This window comes from Oncorhynchus masou, chromosome 7, assembly GCF_036934945.1.
Source record: "Oncorhynchus masou masou isolate Uvic2021 chromosome 7, UVic_Omas_1.1, whole genome shotgun sequence".
In the NCBI taxonomy this organism is placed as follows: domain Eukaryota; kingdom Metazoa; phylum Chordata; class Actinopteri; order Salmoniformes; family Salmonidae; genus Oncorhynchus; species Oncorhynchus masou.
In genome coordinates, this window is record NC_088218.1 from 18,387,653 (window position 1) to 18,403,608 (window position 15,956).

The window sequence follows — 15,956 nt, forward strand, 5'->3', positions numbered from 1 at the left end:
CGTTCTGTGTGGTGCATACGTTGAATTTATCGAACGTTTGCATCATTTGTATGCGTAGACTTGACAAAAAGTAGAAAAATGTGATTGAAATTTTGTTGCACACACATCCAGTAAAAAAATGTGGGATAACAAGTTTGACTGGAGAATTTCTTAACATGTTTTATTCATTTATTTTCCAAGTATTATTTATTCGATGACATCCACAAATTAATTGTGAGAGCCTATAATATAATTTCCCACCAAAATGCAGTTTTGTAGCGAAAAGCAATAATAAAGTCTAGAGAGCAGAGTAGGCTCTTTCAACAATGAGACCAACGTTGAGGAAGGTGGTCTTGATCACGCTGTTGGGTCGGGACCAGCCCCGCCGAAAGCGCAGGTCTGTGTGGGTCCAGAGATGGTTCGTCCCGAAAGCAGGCAGGAGAGTTCCACCGTCTAATTCAAGAGTTTAGACTGTTTGGAGAGGAATTCCGAAGTAACTTTCGTTTGGACCGAAGCCAGTTCGATCACCTGCTCCAGATGGTTGGAGCCAGGCAGTGTTGCCAACTCCTCAGTAAGGAAAGTAGCTATTGGCTGTCCTTAAAGTTACTAAATTACGTCATTGCCCAATTTGCATAATTGACAATGTGCATGTATTTGTGATGGATGCTGTAGGAGAGAGGAATAATGTCGTGGGAGAGACAAAGGGTGAGTACAAAACACCTCTAATATGTTTATATTGGATGAGGATTACAATATAATTAGTAGAGCATAATAAACAGTAATGAGGTAGCTATATGAGTAGATATAATACGTGGGTGGAATTCAAGTTAGACACAATATTGATAATTATTTTGAATTATATTTCAGATTCTTGGCGACAGGGGACTCCTACAGGACCATGGGATTCAGCTTCCGAGTTGGACGGCCCTCTGTGGCACAAGCCATTTGGGACTGTCTGGTTGGTGAATACATGCCTGTCTCCAAGGAGGAAGACTGGAGGGCCATCTGCTGCCGAGTTCCTGGAGAGGTGGAATTTCCCCAACTGTCTTGGCTCCATTGACAGGAAACATGTAGTAATCCAGGCTCCACTGTGCTCAGGTTCGCAATTCTACAACTACAAGGGTTCATATTCAGTTGTACTCTTGGCTGTAGTAGATGCCATCTACTGTTTCCGTGTTGTCGATGTTGGTGCTTACGGCAAGGGAAGTGATGGCGGGACCCTCCGGGACTCTGCCTTTGGCCAGGCACTTCAGGGTGGAACCCTGGAGATTCCACCACCTGCATCACTCCCTGGGGCTGAAGACCTGGGACCTGTTCCCCACATCTTCGTCAGCGAAGAGGCCTTCCCTTTGAGACCCAACCTCATGAGGCCCTACGCTGGACCCCAGCTGCCATTACCAAAGCCTGTAAGGATCTTTAACAAACGACTGTCCAGGGCAAGGTTAGTTGTTGAATGTGTGACAGGTTAAAGGAAATATTCATAGCCTGTTATACATTAAAAAGTATTAGTAAATTCATAGTATGTGAGGATCTTAAAACATCTAAGGTTAAAAAGATGCATTCAGTATTAGTTGATAGAGATTGATAACATTCATATAATTGTGTTAAAGTTCAAATCTGTCAAAGGGTACAAATTGTGAGAATAATGTGTAAACGTTATATTGATTACTTTATTTTGTAATGCCTAAAAGTGTTCATCTGTGATCTACGAAATGCTCTTAATCTATGAGCCGGAGATCGATTGCTCTGGTCTCCACCCATATTCCTGGGGAAAATCGCGGTCTTTTCTCATTGAACTGAAAGTTAAATTGAGAATACAACACCGTATCACTCTCGTGATTATTTCTCCCCTGTTTTCAGGGGCGTAACATTTTTGGAGGCTCCGCTGAGATAGCTGCTCAGATGTCCAGTTTCCACATCCTGGTCGCTGAATTCCGAGCCAGCTAAATCTCCACATAACAACTCAGGCAGGCTGCAGTGAGGAAAGTGTTGCTGTTCGAGGGAAGCTGGAAGTTAGTGGTTAAGTACGTGTCAACTGAGGCCATTGATCGACCATCAGAGACAGTAAGGACCATCTAATTCAGAGTCAACTCCTGCACAGTAAAAGTTCCCCCTGTTCTGTCAACATGACAAGCGCCTTTGAAGAACTACAGGAAGAGGTAGTAGGAGAATTGCACACCCTGACTAAAGACAAATTACTAGGGATATGTGATTTCCTTGAAATATCAGGCGAACAGAGAAGAGATGTTCAAAACAAATCCCGCATATCATTGATGACTCACATTATGATGTTCCTTGAAAGAGAGGAAGTTGCAGAGTTAGAAGATGGTGGCATGTCAGAATTGTTGCTACTTAGAGACAAAATGACAGAGATGATCAGTGGCATAGATAACAAAACAGGGCAAATTGACCATGATATTGAACCAGCCGGAACACATCACAGAATAGAGGAACTGAGAACTGTAACCCCACAACAAGGGGTGGGAACTGAGCAGATTACTGCAGCCAAAGTCAGTGATTCTCTGCGTCAGCCCCAACACCATGCCAATCTTCAGGGGAGCGTGCCGCTCTCACCCAATGCACAGCCCAGCTCATACTGGCGCAAAGAGTTTAACATTTCTGGTCAGATAGGTGAACCGGGCCAGAAAGAAAAACTGATTTTTCCAGCCTTGCCCATCAGATTGAAAATGGACTTAACAGAGGCTATCCTGAGGTAGAAATAGTAGACGCAGTAGTCAGGGCTATTTCTCCAGGCTCACAGCTACGCAGCTACTTGGAAGGTAAACCCCAGCTAACTCTTCCCACACTTAGATGTATCCTGCGTTCCCACTTCCAAGAGAAGAGTGCAACAGAGCTTTACAAACAGCTAGCTTCAGAAGCAGCAAGGAGACCCCTCAAAGCTTCCTGATACGCGTTTTAGATTTGAGGCAAAAAGTACTGTTTGCATCCCAGGAGTCAGAATCAGGGCTTAAGTATGACCCTGCTCTAGTCCAGAGCATGTGTTTACACACAGTCCTTACGGGTCTCCAGAGTGACAATATCAGGATAGACATGCAGCCTCTCCTACTAGAGAGCGAAACATCAGATGAGGTTTTGCTAGAGAAGCTTAACATTGCTTGTGCTAATGAGATAGAAAGACGAAACAAAAAGCGGTTTAATGCCCCACAGCTACAACTGTAAGTGTAGTCCAGTTAGAAGATACGCCATCTGCAAAGTGTCCTGTGAAGGAAGCCAAAGCTAAGATACCCGCAGGACTGTTAACAGAGTTAGCTGAACTTAAGACAGGTGTAGCTTCTCAAAAAGGTCTCAGTGCAGACATTGCTCAGATTAAGGAGACATTACAGCAGCCTATGTTTCAGTCACCGCCTTGTGCCTATGCCCCACCCCCAGTTAGGAGGCCAGATAGGGACCCCCAGCCACCTGTTTCCCAGCAGCAGTATTACAGCAACTACAGTCGGTCCCAAGCACCTGACCCTGCGCAGCATCAATATGCACCTAACCAACCTATACCAACCACTCTGCTCAAGCTCCAAGGAGGTGTTTTGTCTGCCAGCAGGCCACAACAGATGCACGCTGCACACACTGCTTCCGATGTGGGAGTGGAGAACATTTTCAAGCTGGGTGTAAAATCCAGGGAGCCAGACCATCAAGGGAGGCCCCTTTAAACGGAAACGGGTTACCGCTGAGGGACGAGTGTTAACCGTAGCTACCAAAAAGTCCCAGAAATGTGCAAATTGTGCCAGAGAAGATTCATTTGAGATCCTGAAACAATGTTCATCATGTAAAGAGACACTGTACTGTTCCAAAGTATGTCAAAACCAACATTGGATTAAACATAAGGACAAATGCACTCACCTGAAAATTGACTCTACCAGTGAAAGGTTTTCCTGCACAGAGGAAAATGCCCACCCCTTACCATCCCTAGCTCAAGGTTGCCACCCCCGTAAGGTCACCTCGCTAGTCGGCAGACAGTGCCTTATTGAGTGTTACCTGAATCGCCACCACCTCCAGGCTCTATGGGACACAGGCTCTCAGGTATCGGTCATTGATGAACGATGGAAAGAGGAATCTCTCCCAAACGCAAGGCTGAGAGATGTTTCAGAAATCCTGGACTCACCTGATGATCTAAGGTTGACTGCAGCAAATGGGACTGAAAATGCAGTACCTGGGATGGATTGAAACAACTTTTCGGCTAGCCTCTGAAACTGACCAAACAAAGGAACTGATCATCCCGGTGCTGGTAATGAAAGGCTGTCACCTATCCCATCCCATCATAGGTTTCAATGTTATCGAGCACATCCTGACAATGACCGAAAAGACTAAACGATACAGTACAGTAAAAACAGCTTTCCCAAGCCTCAAAAGAAAAAAGGTGAGAGCTTTTATACAGGCTGTTAGCGCAGAACAGACAGATGAATACGCAGTGAAAACCAAGAAAGAGAAGGTTGCTGTACCAAAACACAGTAGCATTCAGATTGAGTGCCGTGTAGCTTCCCAGCCTTTCAAAGATGACATGACAATGCTTTTCCAGACAGACCTGAACCCGCAGTGGCCAGACGACCTTGAGTTCTTTGACACACTAGTCAGAGTCAGGAAAGGTGTTTTTCCAGTTATCCTGCTTGATGTCTCTAACCCCACTGACCACGACATTGCCCTGCTAGGACGCACAATAATCGGTACAGTACAAACCATTATGACTGTGTTACCTGCCCAAGTCTTTGAAAAAACTGTCACCTCAGCCACAGTGAATCACACCAGTGTTCAAACCCCATGTACTGCTACTGAAGAGTGGGATCCACCAGTAGGTTTAACTCACCTAACCAAAGAGCAGAGAGAGGTTGTTAGGCAAATGCTTAGAGAAGAGTGTCACTCCTTCTCCAGATCAGACAATGACATTGGCTGCATTGAACGATTGAAAATGACTATTTCTCTAAAGGACTCTGAACCAGTAAAGCGCACATACATGTCAGTGCCCAGGCCACTGTATCAGGAGATGAAGGGTTACATTTATGACCTCATAGTCCAGGGCTGGGTTAGGAAGTCAAACTCTTCATATTCTTCACCTGTCGTGTGCGTTCGTAAGAAGGACGGGACCCTCCGGTTGTGTATTGATTACAGAGACCTGAACAGAAAGACACATCCCAACCGCCAGCCAATCCCTCGGGTCCAAGACATCATGGACAGTTTAGGTGGTAATTCCTGGTTCTCCCTCTTAGATCAGGGGAAAGCGTATCACCAGGGGTTCATCTCTGAAGAAAGCAGACCACTGACAGCATTTGTGACACCATGGGGACTCTATGAGTGGATACGTATGCCATTCGGCCTCATGAACGCTCCTGCAGCTTTTCAGCTGTGTATGGAGGAGTGTTTGGAAGGGCTCCGGGATAACATCTGCATTCCTTATCTGGATGACACGCTAGTTTTCAGTAAAACATTCAACAGCCATGTGAATGATGTGCGAAAAGTTTTTCAGCGTCTCAGAGAGTATGGCATTAAACTCAAACCAAGTAAGTGTGATCTCTTTAAATCCCAGGTCCGTTATTTGGGCAGAATAGTGTCTGCAGAGGGCAGCCGAGTTGACCCAGCCGATTTTGAAGCAGTAAGAGCATTGAAAGAAATCAGACCAGAGACTGTGGGCCAGCTCAGAAAAATGCTTGGTTTACTCACTTACTCCAGACAGTACATCAAAGACTTTTCTAGGAGTGCCAGCTGCCTGTATGACCTCCTGAAAGCAGATTCAGAGAAATTACCTGACCACCCACGGAAAACAAAAACAAAGAAAGTAAGTCATGTGGTGCCCTCAAACAAGCCAATCCTGTGGACTGACCAGCATCAACAGGCACTTGAACAGCTGATTGAGTGTTTGCTTCACCCACCAGTTTTAGGTTTCCCTGATTTCACTCAGCCATTTGTTGTACACACTGATGCGTCACACCAAGGCTTGGGAGCAGTTCTTTATCAAAAGCAAGAGGGGAAGCTTAGGGTCATTGCTTATGGCTCTCGAACCTTAACAGCAGCTGAGAAGAACTATCACTACCACTCGAGCAAGGTAGAATTTCTAGCTCTAAAATGGGCAATCACTGATAAGTTCCATGACTATTTGTACTATGCTCCGACCTTTACTGTATACAGCGATAACAACCCGCTCTGCTACATTCTGTCTACTGCAAAACTGAACGCAACCACTTCCAGGTGGGTTGCAGACCTGGCTGATTTCCACTTTACAATAAAGTACAGGCCAGGCAGAGAGAACGGTGATGCAGATGCTTTGTCAAGGATGCCATTGGATGTAGAGTCACTGATGAGAATGTTCTGAGGAGCTTCCACCAGACACCATCGCCGCCACGATACAAGCAGTTGAGGTACAGAAAGAGGCTGGTGTACCTTGGTCATTTTCAGCTGCATCTATGTCAGTATCAGCTGAAGGTGAGACAACCACTGCAACAACCAGCTCCATCCCAAAAGATGGGATAAGAGAAGCACAAGAATCTGATCCGGTCATCAGTCCTGTGCTCAATTTCAAACTGTCTGGTTCCAAACCGCCAGTTAAAGAGCAAAAGAAATTCAGTCCAAAGACAAAATGCCTATTCAGAGAATGGGACAAATTGACAATAGACAGTGATGGCATTCTGTACAGAATCACTACAGCCCGCAAGCAGTTAGTTCTACCAGAGCAGTACAAAGGTAAAGTGATGGAAGAGTTGCACAATAACATGGGACACCAAGGTACTGACCGCACTGTATCACTAGTACGTGACCGCTTCTTCTGGCCATATATGCAATCTGACATCGAGCACCATGTGACTAAAACTTGTAGCTGTGTCAAGCAGAAAAAGCCAGCCCATGCAACAAGAGTTCCCCTGACAAACATTGTGACAACACAGCCATTTGAACTGGTATGTATTGACTTCCTTCATCTCGACAGATGCAAAGGGGGATATGAGTACATCCTCGTGATTGTTGATCATTTTACACGTTTCACTCAAGCCTACGCCACCACATCAAAGTCAGGTAAAACTGCTGCAAACCTAATCTTCAATGACTTTGCCCTGAAGTTTGGGTTCCCGTCCCGCATCCACCATGACCAAGGGGGAGAATTTGAAAATCAGTTGTTCCATCAGTTAAAGAAACTCAGTGGCATGGCTGGGTCCAGGACAACACCCTATCACCCGATGGGAAATGGTCAAGCGGAACGCATGAACAGAACATTGTTGCAAATGTTAAAGACACTAACTGAGACACAAAAGTCAAATTGGAAGGAGTTTCTGAACAAACTGGTTTATGCCTATAACTGCACCCGTTGCGAAGTGACTGGCTATTCACCATTTTATCTTCTGTTTGGGAGATCACCCAGGCTTCCAGTTGATATGCTCTTTGGATTGTGCAGAGGCAGGTTCCAGTAACCTGCGAGACTACATGGAGAACTGGAAACGAGGGATGGAAGAAGCATACGCCATTGCAAATGAAAATGCTCAGAAAGCCGCTGAAAGAAGTAAGAAGTACTATGACACTAACGTTAGGAGTTCAGTGCTACAGCCTGGCGAGCGAGTTCTGATTAAAAATCTGACACCAAGAGGAGGACCAGGAAAACACAGTTAGTATGATAACAAAGGGAAAAGGTAACCTAGGTAACCCAGGGTCCATACAAATAGTACAGTTTACCACCATGTTCACTGGCCTGACAAAATACAGGTAGGAAGAGAATGTAGATCTGAGGCACAGACAGGAGTGGAGGACAGGTAATTTGATAATACTTGCTGTTTACTCACGGAATTTGCATTTCCGATCAAAAGATGAATATGACAGGCAAATATTTAGACAGCAAACTGTTTTAGGATATTTTCTAACCCAGAAACAACAGCTATGCATTTGCCTCATATTAATACTTTGATCTGAAATACCAATTAGCCTACATGACTATACTGTAAAAATGACCTGCTTTACTTCACTGTCGCACACTTATGACACTACCTATGATGTGGAGAAGAAAGAAAACGTACCATTGAACTCAGCTTCGAAAAGCAGCTGATACATTTGAACCTTGACTGCTGCTTGTCTTTGCTGAGGCAGCCTCTTCAGTGTTGGCACCAGGCTCATGGCAAAGAGGGTCTCTTCATCCTCCTTCCTGTGAACATCAGGTTGGGCTGCATCCCTCTCAATGGCTTGGAGGACCTTTGCTGAAATGAGTTGAGTGGATCTGGGGGCTGGTACCTCAGATGATGCCTGGTGTGACGTTGTTCCTCATTGTTTCTCTCCTCGGCCACAACCTGTTCTACGAGGTCCTCTGTGGTCACTGCAGTGAGGTTCATAATAATCTCAGGTGGTCCTAGATCCAGAGGTGATTCCTCCATTTCATAATCTTCCATGGCTGCACCGGTGGTTTTCATACTTGTAGATGATGTAGAGGGTCTCGCTGCACCGGTGGTGGTCATACTTGTGGATGATGTAGAGGGTCTCGCTGCACCGGTGGTGGTCATACTTGTGGATGATGTAGAGGGTCTCGCTGCACCGGTGGTGGTCATACTTGTGGATGATGTAGAGGGTCTCGCTGCACCGGTGGTGGTCATACTTGTGGATGATGTAGACATTGTAGAGGGTCTCCCTGCACCGGTGGTGGTCATACTTGTGGATGATGTAGAGGGTCTCGCTGCACCGGTGGTGGTCATACTTGTGGATGATGTAGACATTGTAGAGGGTCTCGCTGCACCGGTGGTGGTCATACTTGTGGATGATGTAGAGGGTCTCGCTGCACCGGTGGTGGTCATACTTATGGATGATGTAGACGTTGTAGAGGGTCTCGCTGCACCGGTGGAGGCGGTGGTCACACTTGTAGATGACGTTGAGGGTCTTGATGCACCGGTGGGGACAACACTTGTGGATAACGTAGTAGAGGGTCTGACTGTAAAATTGCCACTCGTGGCCATAGGCACAATAAATGGATCCAGAAAAGAATGTGGCAGAAGCGCCAAGGCTGCTGACCTGAAGCTGCTGACCCAGACCTCTTCTTCTCTTTCTCTGCCCTTCTCTCTCTGATACCTGTCCCACAAAATGTTATGCAGCAGTGATGCAATGATGCAGTCGGTGTGTTCGAAGCGTTAGAACAGACTTTTAGGTAGTTTACGCTTGACCCGACATGGGCAGGGTTTACCCTGAACACAATCTCCACAAACGTCAGGAACAATGCCTGTAAAAGGTGCATTGTTGGTTGTCCTGTGTGCTGCTCTTCTGTGAAACACACCTTGAATACTTGCCTATCTGTTTTCTAGCACAATTATCGGTGGGGTGGAGCTTATACCTCGATCACACCGACAGCATCATTGCATTTTGGTACAACAGAAGTACATTAATTTCCAATGGAACGCTGCGTTTGCCTTGCCTCATTGCTATGCAGTGCGTTCTGTGTGGGGCATACGTTGCATTTATCGAACGTTGGCATCAAACTGTATGTGTAGAAATGCTTGACAGAAATGGTAGCAGAAGGTGAATGTGGAACTTTTGTTGCACACATATCCAGATCATGCTGCGGACCAATGACACTGTAGGTGTGATCTAGCTGTTAGAGCAGCAGGTGCCGCCTCGATCAGATGACAGTAACATTCCATTAATGCTGCTTAATAAATTCTGCAGTCAAGCATGTTTACTGAATGTGTGCAATAAAAGTTCACAATTCACCTTTTGCTAATATATCTGTCAGGTCTATGCATACAATTTGATGCTTACGTTGGATACACACCACACAGAACGCACCGCTGCAAATACAGCATTCCATTTGAAATGAATGTACATCTGCTGTACCAATGATCCTGTCGGTCAGATCATTGCGCAAAATGATACGCAAGCAGCATTTTTTTGTGTTTATGTCCCTGTAGCTGTCAGCAGTTGTGTCATCTGGATACCATTTCTGTCAAGCTTCCACGCATACAATGATGCATACAGTTCGATAAATCCAACATATGCACCACACAGAATGCTGATAAGGCAAACGCAGTGTTCCATTGGAAATGAATGTACTTCTGGTGTACCAAAACACATGATTTCCTGTCACATCTTGTGGCCTTGTTTATGTGCTGCTGTGTGGTTTGTTGCTAACATTACTTTGCTACCTGCCAACTTTACGGTTTTTGCTTTTTAATAATAGTTCCATATTTTATTTCCCCGGATAGCCGTGCTGAAAGCCCAGCTTCAGACGCAATCGTTAGGCAAGGGTAATTTAAGTGTAGGAAAGGATAAAACAGCTTCTGTGCCACCAATAAGTACAGATAGTAGTATACATCCCCTAGCAACGTCCCCGCAGCCGGACAATTTTCTCATGGCTTCTGGAAGGAAATGCTGTAGGAACGCTCAACCGGTGTCGCTCATTCAGCCGACAGAAACTTTCAACAGGTTCTCACCATTAAGCAATGATTCGGAGTCAGAGGCCGAGCCTTCTCTGGTCTCTCCTCCACCCGTTACAGCAGATGACCGAAGCCTCCCACCACAAGCTCTGACAAACTGAAAACCCTAGTCATTGGCGACTCCATGACCCACAGTATTAGATTTCAAAATAATCATCCAGCGATCATACACTGTTTACCACGGGGCAGAGCTACCGACTTTAAGGCTAATCTGAAGATGGTGCTGGCTAAGGCTAAAACTGGTGAGTGTAGATAGTATAGGGATATTGTTATCCACGTCGGCACCAACGACGTTAGGAGGAAACAATCACCAAGTGCAACATAGTTTCAGCGTGTAAATCAGCTAGAAAGAAGTGTTGGCATTGAGTAATTGTCTCTGGCCCCCTCCCAGTTAGGGGGAGTGATGAGCTCGACAGCAGTCTCTCACTACTCAATCGCTGGTTGAAAACTGTTTTCTGCCACTCCCAAAATATAGAATTTGTAGATAATTGGCGCTCTTTCTGGTACTCACACACAAACAGGACCAAGCCTGGCCTGCTGAGGAGTGACGGACTCCATCTTATATATGAACATAGACAGAGCTTTAACTTCTCTTGCTCCACAATGAGATAGGGTGCAGGGCAGGCAGCAGGCTATTAGCCAGCCTGCCAGTTTAGTGGAGTCTGCCACTAGCACAGTCAATGTAGTCAGTTCAGCTATCCCCATTGAGACAGTATCTGTGCTTCGATCTTGGTTGGCAAAACTAAACATGTCGGTGTTCGCCTTAGCAATCTCACTGGAATAAAGTCCTCCTCCTTTCGTGTCATTATAGAAACAGATTGTGGTATCACATCTCAAAATAGGGCTACTTAATGTTAGATCCCTCACTTCCAAGGCAGTTATAGTCAATGAACCTGACTGAAACATGACTTAAGCCTGATGAATTTACTGTGTTAAATGAGGCCTCTCCTCCTGGTTACACTAGTGACCATATCCCCCACGCATCCCGCAGAGGTGTTGCTAACATTTACAATAGCAAATTTCAATTTACAAAAAAGATAAATGACTGCATTAGTCATGAAATCTATGCAACCTACTCAATTACTTTTTATAGCTAGTGTTTACAGGCCTCCTGGGCCATATACAGTGTTCCTCACTGAGTTCCTATCGGACCTTGTAGTCATGGCAGATAATATTCAAATTTTTGGTGACTTTAATATTCACATGGAAAAGTCCACGGACCCACTCCAAAAAGCTTTTGGAGCCTTCATCAGCTTTTGTCAACATGTTTCCGGACCTACTCCCTACCAGTCATACTCTGGACCTAGTTTTGTCCTGTGGAATAAATATTGTGGATCTGAATGTTTTTCCTCATAATCCTGGACTATCGGACCACCATTTTATTACGTTTGCAATTGTAACAAATAATCTGCTCAGACCCCAACCAAGGATCATCAAAAGCCGTGCAATAAATTCTCAGACAACCCAAAGATTCCTAGATGCCCTTCCAGACTCCTTCCACCTAACCTCCTAACTGAGGAACTCAATTTATCCTTGGGTAATACCCTAGATCAGGTATTTCCAACTGGGGTATGCATACCCCCAATGCCTTCGGGGCTACGTCAAATAAAAATGTGATTCACATTTTCAACCACTCCATTTATATTTTTCCGACTGGGCTATACATTTAGATGTTTTTTTTTCTCTCACCTGAGTGGCCTCATTTCACTGCCCAAAATTAAATTAAACCATCTAGTGTACAGCGAAATAACAACACAATGTAAAATACAGGTAGTCTAGTCAAATAATTAACATCCAATCACATTAACCGTTACTCTCTCATGGGAATTTCACTAATGGTCGGTATGTAGCCAAACGTAGCTGCTGCTCATGTTGGTATCTGTACTGATGGCACGAAAGTCATGACAGGGAGACATAGTGGAGTGGTAACACGCGTGCAAACAGTTGCTCCCGACGCCACTTGGGTACACTGCAGCATCCTCTGAGAGGCTCTTGCTGCCAAGGGAATGCCTGACAGCTTGAAATATGTTTTGGACACTACAGTGAAAATGGTTAACTTTGTTAAAGCAAGGCCCCTGAACTCTTGTGTATTTTCTGCACTATGCAATGATATGGGCAGCGATCATGTAAAGCTTTTACAACATACAGAAGTGCGCTGGTTATCAAGGGGCAAAGTATTGACACATTTTTTTTTTTTAAATTGAGAGTCGAGTTTAAAGTTTTCACTTGTCTGACCGCTTGCATGATGATGAGTTTCTCACACGACTGGCCTATCTGGGTGATGTTTTTTCTCGCCTGAATGATCTGAATCTAGGATTACAGGGACTCTCCGCAACTATATTGTGTTTTTTTTTGTTTGTTTATATGCGTTGTTTGTAACTTATTTATTTATTCTTTTTGTACATAAAGTTGCCGAAAATAACTTCTCGACATCAGGACTGCGATTACTCACCACAGACTAGCAGAATTGTTTTTCTACTTTCACGACGCTGACAAGCCCGAGGCAGAGGGTATTTGGCTCCAGCGGGAACAGGCCCCGACCCCAGTGATCTGCATGAAGAGGAGGCGGAAAAAGAGAGGCCGGAGGGCGGGCTGCTTTCTGAGAAGTCGGAGGCGATTAAATAAACCCCCACTCCCCTCAATTCTGCTAGCAAACATGCAATCTTTGGACAATAAAAGGGACAAGTTATTGGGAAGATTAAACTACCAACTGGACATCAAAAACTGATGCATACAAAGCTCTCCCTCGCTCACCATTTGACAATCTGACCGTTTTTCCATCCTCCTGATTCCTGCTTACAAGCAAAAATGAAAGCAAGATGCATCAGTGACCAGATCAATAAAAAAGTGGTCAGATAAAGAAGATGCTAAGCTACATGACTGTTTTTGCTAGCACAGGGTCATGACGTTGGCCTGTGGGTAAGGTTAATGCGTGTGCAAATCAGTGACCGCTGAAGTGTGCCAGTGCATTCCTTCAAGAAGAATTATTCAGGTCACACTCAAGTCATTCCTTTTGATATCCAGACGGATATCGATGTCTTATTCAATTGAACTAATAAGTGAAATTGCCAGATTTACATTCTCAAATGGATCTTTTAAATAATATACAAATTAAAATTTGTTTTGCAATTCAGTAATCCAGTACTGACAGAAGCCCCGCCCCAGCGGGAATCCCATGTGGTTTCGGCCTTAGGGAGAAGTGTACAATAGTGATGAATGTTCCCAACATTTGATCTACTGTTTACACTTATAATATCCAATCAATGGAGATTGTATGGATTATCGTCTCATTCAATTTAATAGGTTAAATTGTTGAATATACCTGTTCTTCCAATCAAATAACACACTTTTAAACTTCTCATATTAACCTGGATGAAGCAACCTCTCAGGTTAATTCAAGTTTAATACCCAGATAGCCTACCCAGGTAGGATTAATCATTGGCATTGATTAATTAATTAAATTTGCTTTTGCAAATTCATTCATGTCCTACTTCCACATTACTGGTACGGTACTGATGGTTCGTCAATCTATAAATAGATTAAACTTGTCTTTGCAGCTTCCAATGAATTCCAAACCCAAACTTTGAAAAAAATATTGTATTTTTCCTCTAAATGTTTCTAATAATGTGCAAGCTATCAAAGGAGGTGGTCACCACTCCTCCGCTAATTAGTGAACCGCCACCCATAAAAGGATTGATCTCTGACCTCCGCAACGATACCAAATTAATATTGATAATAGCGACATAGGAGTCACTCAGACTGCAACACGGGGAAGGGAATCTCCATTGCACTCTTCCAATGGTTAACACACGCTACTAATAAATAGAACCCTCCGTTCAGGAGAAAAGTTATTATTAGAAGTCATGAACCACGATCACACCACGTACGACTGGTCTAATACTGAGAGTACTTCCGTCACGAGGTTAGCTCCTCCGTGGATATCATAACTATGAAGTAGACTTCTTCATACCTACCGCCACTACAATAGTGGAAGACAGTGACTGGTTGTAAAACCACTACAGACACCCTCAACACCAATTCTGACTGACCTCCAGGCATTGACCTGAAAATTACCTGACTACGTCAGACTCATTCTGAACAAGTTGTAATCTACCAGGATACTTGGTTTCCTTCCCTTGACATGTGCGCTTGTGTAAACATAAACGCACATGCACAACGGAATATCCAATTAGGATTTATGCTAGGATCACTTAAGGGTTCGAGCAAAATACCAGCCTTAGTAAAGTTGAACATTTATTTTGAGGCCTTTAACTCTACAGCTACAGCACTCACCAGTTTTCTTTTCAGATATCCATAGGTCATCCCTGTTGACTGCCCAAAACTAGTGCCTTACAGCTGTAGACTTATCATATAGTTATCAACTTAGGATAGTACCCTAAGCAACACCCCGCAAATTAGGAAAGCCCTAGATATGACATTAGACATTAGATGCAATGATAGGGTAATTTTGCCAAGACCATGGACATAGATAGAATACAGTCCAGTTAGATGATTAAGGGGGCATAACTATATTTTGTTTTGGCTTTCATTCATTTTGTTTCATTTTCTTCGGCACGTAGAAAGTGATAGCCATAAACAACTCCCCCATTCAACCATCAGTTAGTGCCATAACGCCGCTCATTTAGGAGGAAATGTAATGATATATTTCATGACTGTGTGTGCTTGCATTGTTAACATCTGCCTAAGTTACTGCCCAGATCTTCCAGTCTGGACAACCAGACGACGGGTCCGGAATGGCGATCCCAATCTGGACATCCGTTGCCGAGCCATGGAGCGGACTTCATTTGCAGACACCCTACCCGGGTCGACCACCAGAGGGGGGACTGCAACAGCGATCACCAACTGGACATCTGCTGCCCAGCCATGGAGCGGACTTCTTTATTCACAGAAACCCTACCCGGGATGACCTCCAGATGGGGACCACAACGATGGTCCACAACCAGGACAACCCACGGTAATTTTTATGTTGGTTTGCAACAGGCAGGTCGCAAGATTGAACCCAACATGGGGGGGACTGTCATGACGTTGGCCTGTGGGTAAGGTTTATGACCACCCCATAAATACCTTTCTCCCCTCTCTCTCTAGACTCTACTGAAGGACTCTTGAATAGCCTTTGTTAAACATAAAGAGTCTGGGAACATCAACCGGTGGGGGGAAAGGAACCATATTTCGGTAATAGAACCAGTTGAAAATATGCGTTGGTACTTAATGAATATGATGTCAGTTTCGGTTGTCATCTGAGACATTATGACTGATGACAGGACAACATAAACTGTATCTGGGAAAGTCTACACATTGTAGTTAACAGATTCACATGGAATTGTTGTGCAATTTAAATGTTTGAATATGATACTATTTGTGAAAAGATTAAATGTTTTCAAAAGGTTAGAGCTCTGCTCAATCAGTGGCCCGCCCCTGTGAAGAGACATGGGTTATAAACTATGAAACACACCCTTCTCTCCCTTCACTATATAAGCCCTTGACGAAAATGTAACCTTCTTTTCAGAGGACAATAGGACTAACATGTCAACTACAGAACTAAGCCAATCTCAGCGTGAGCTT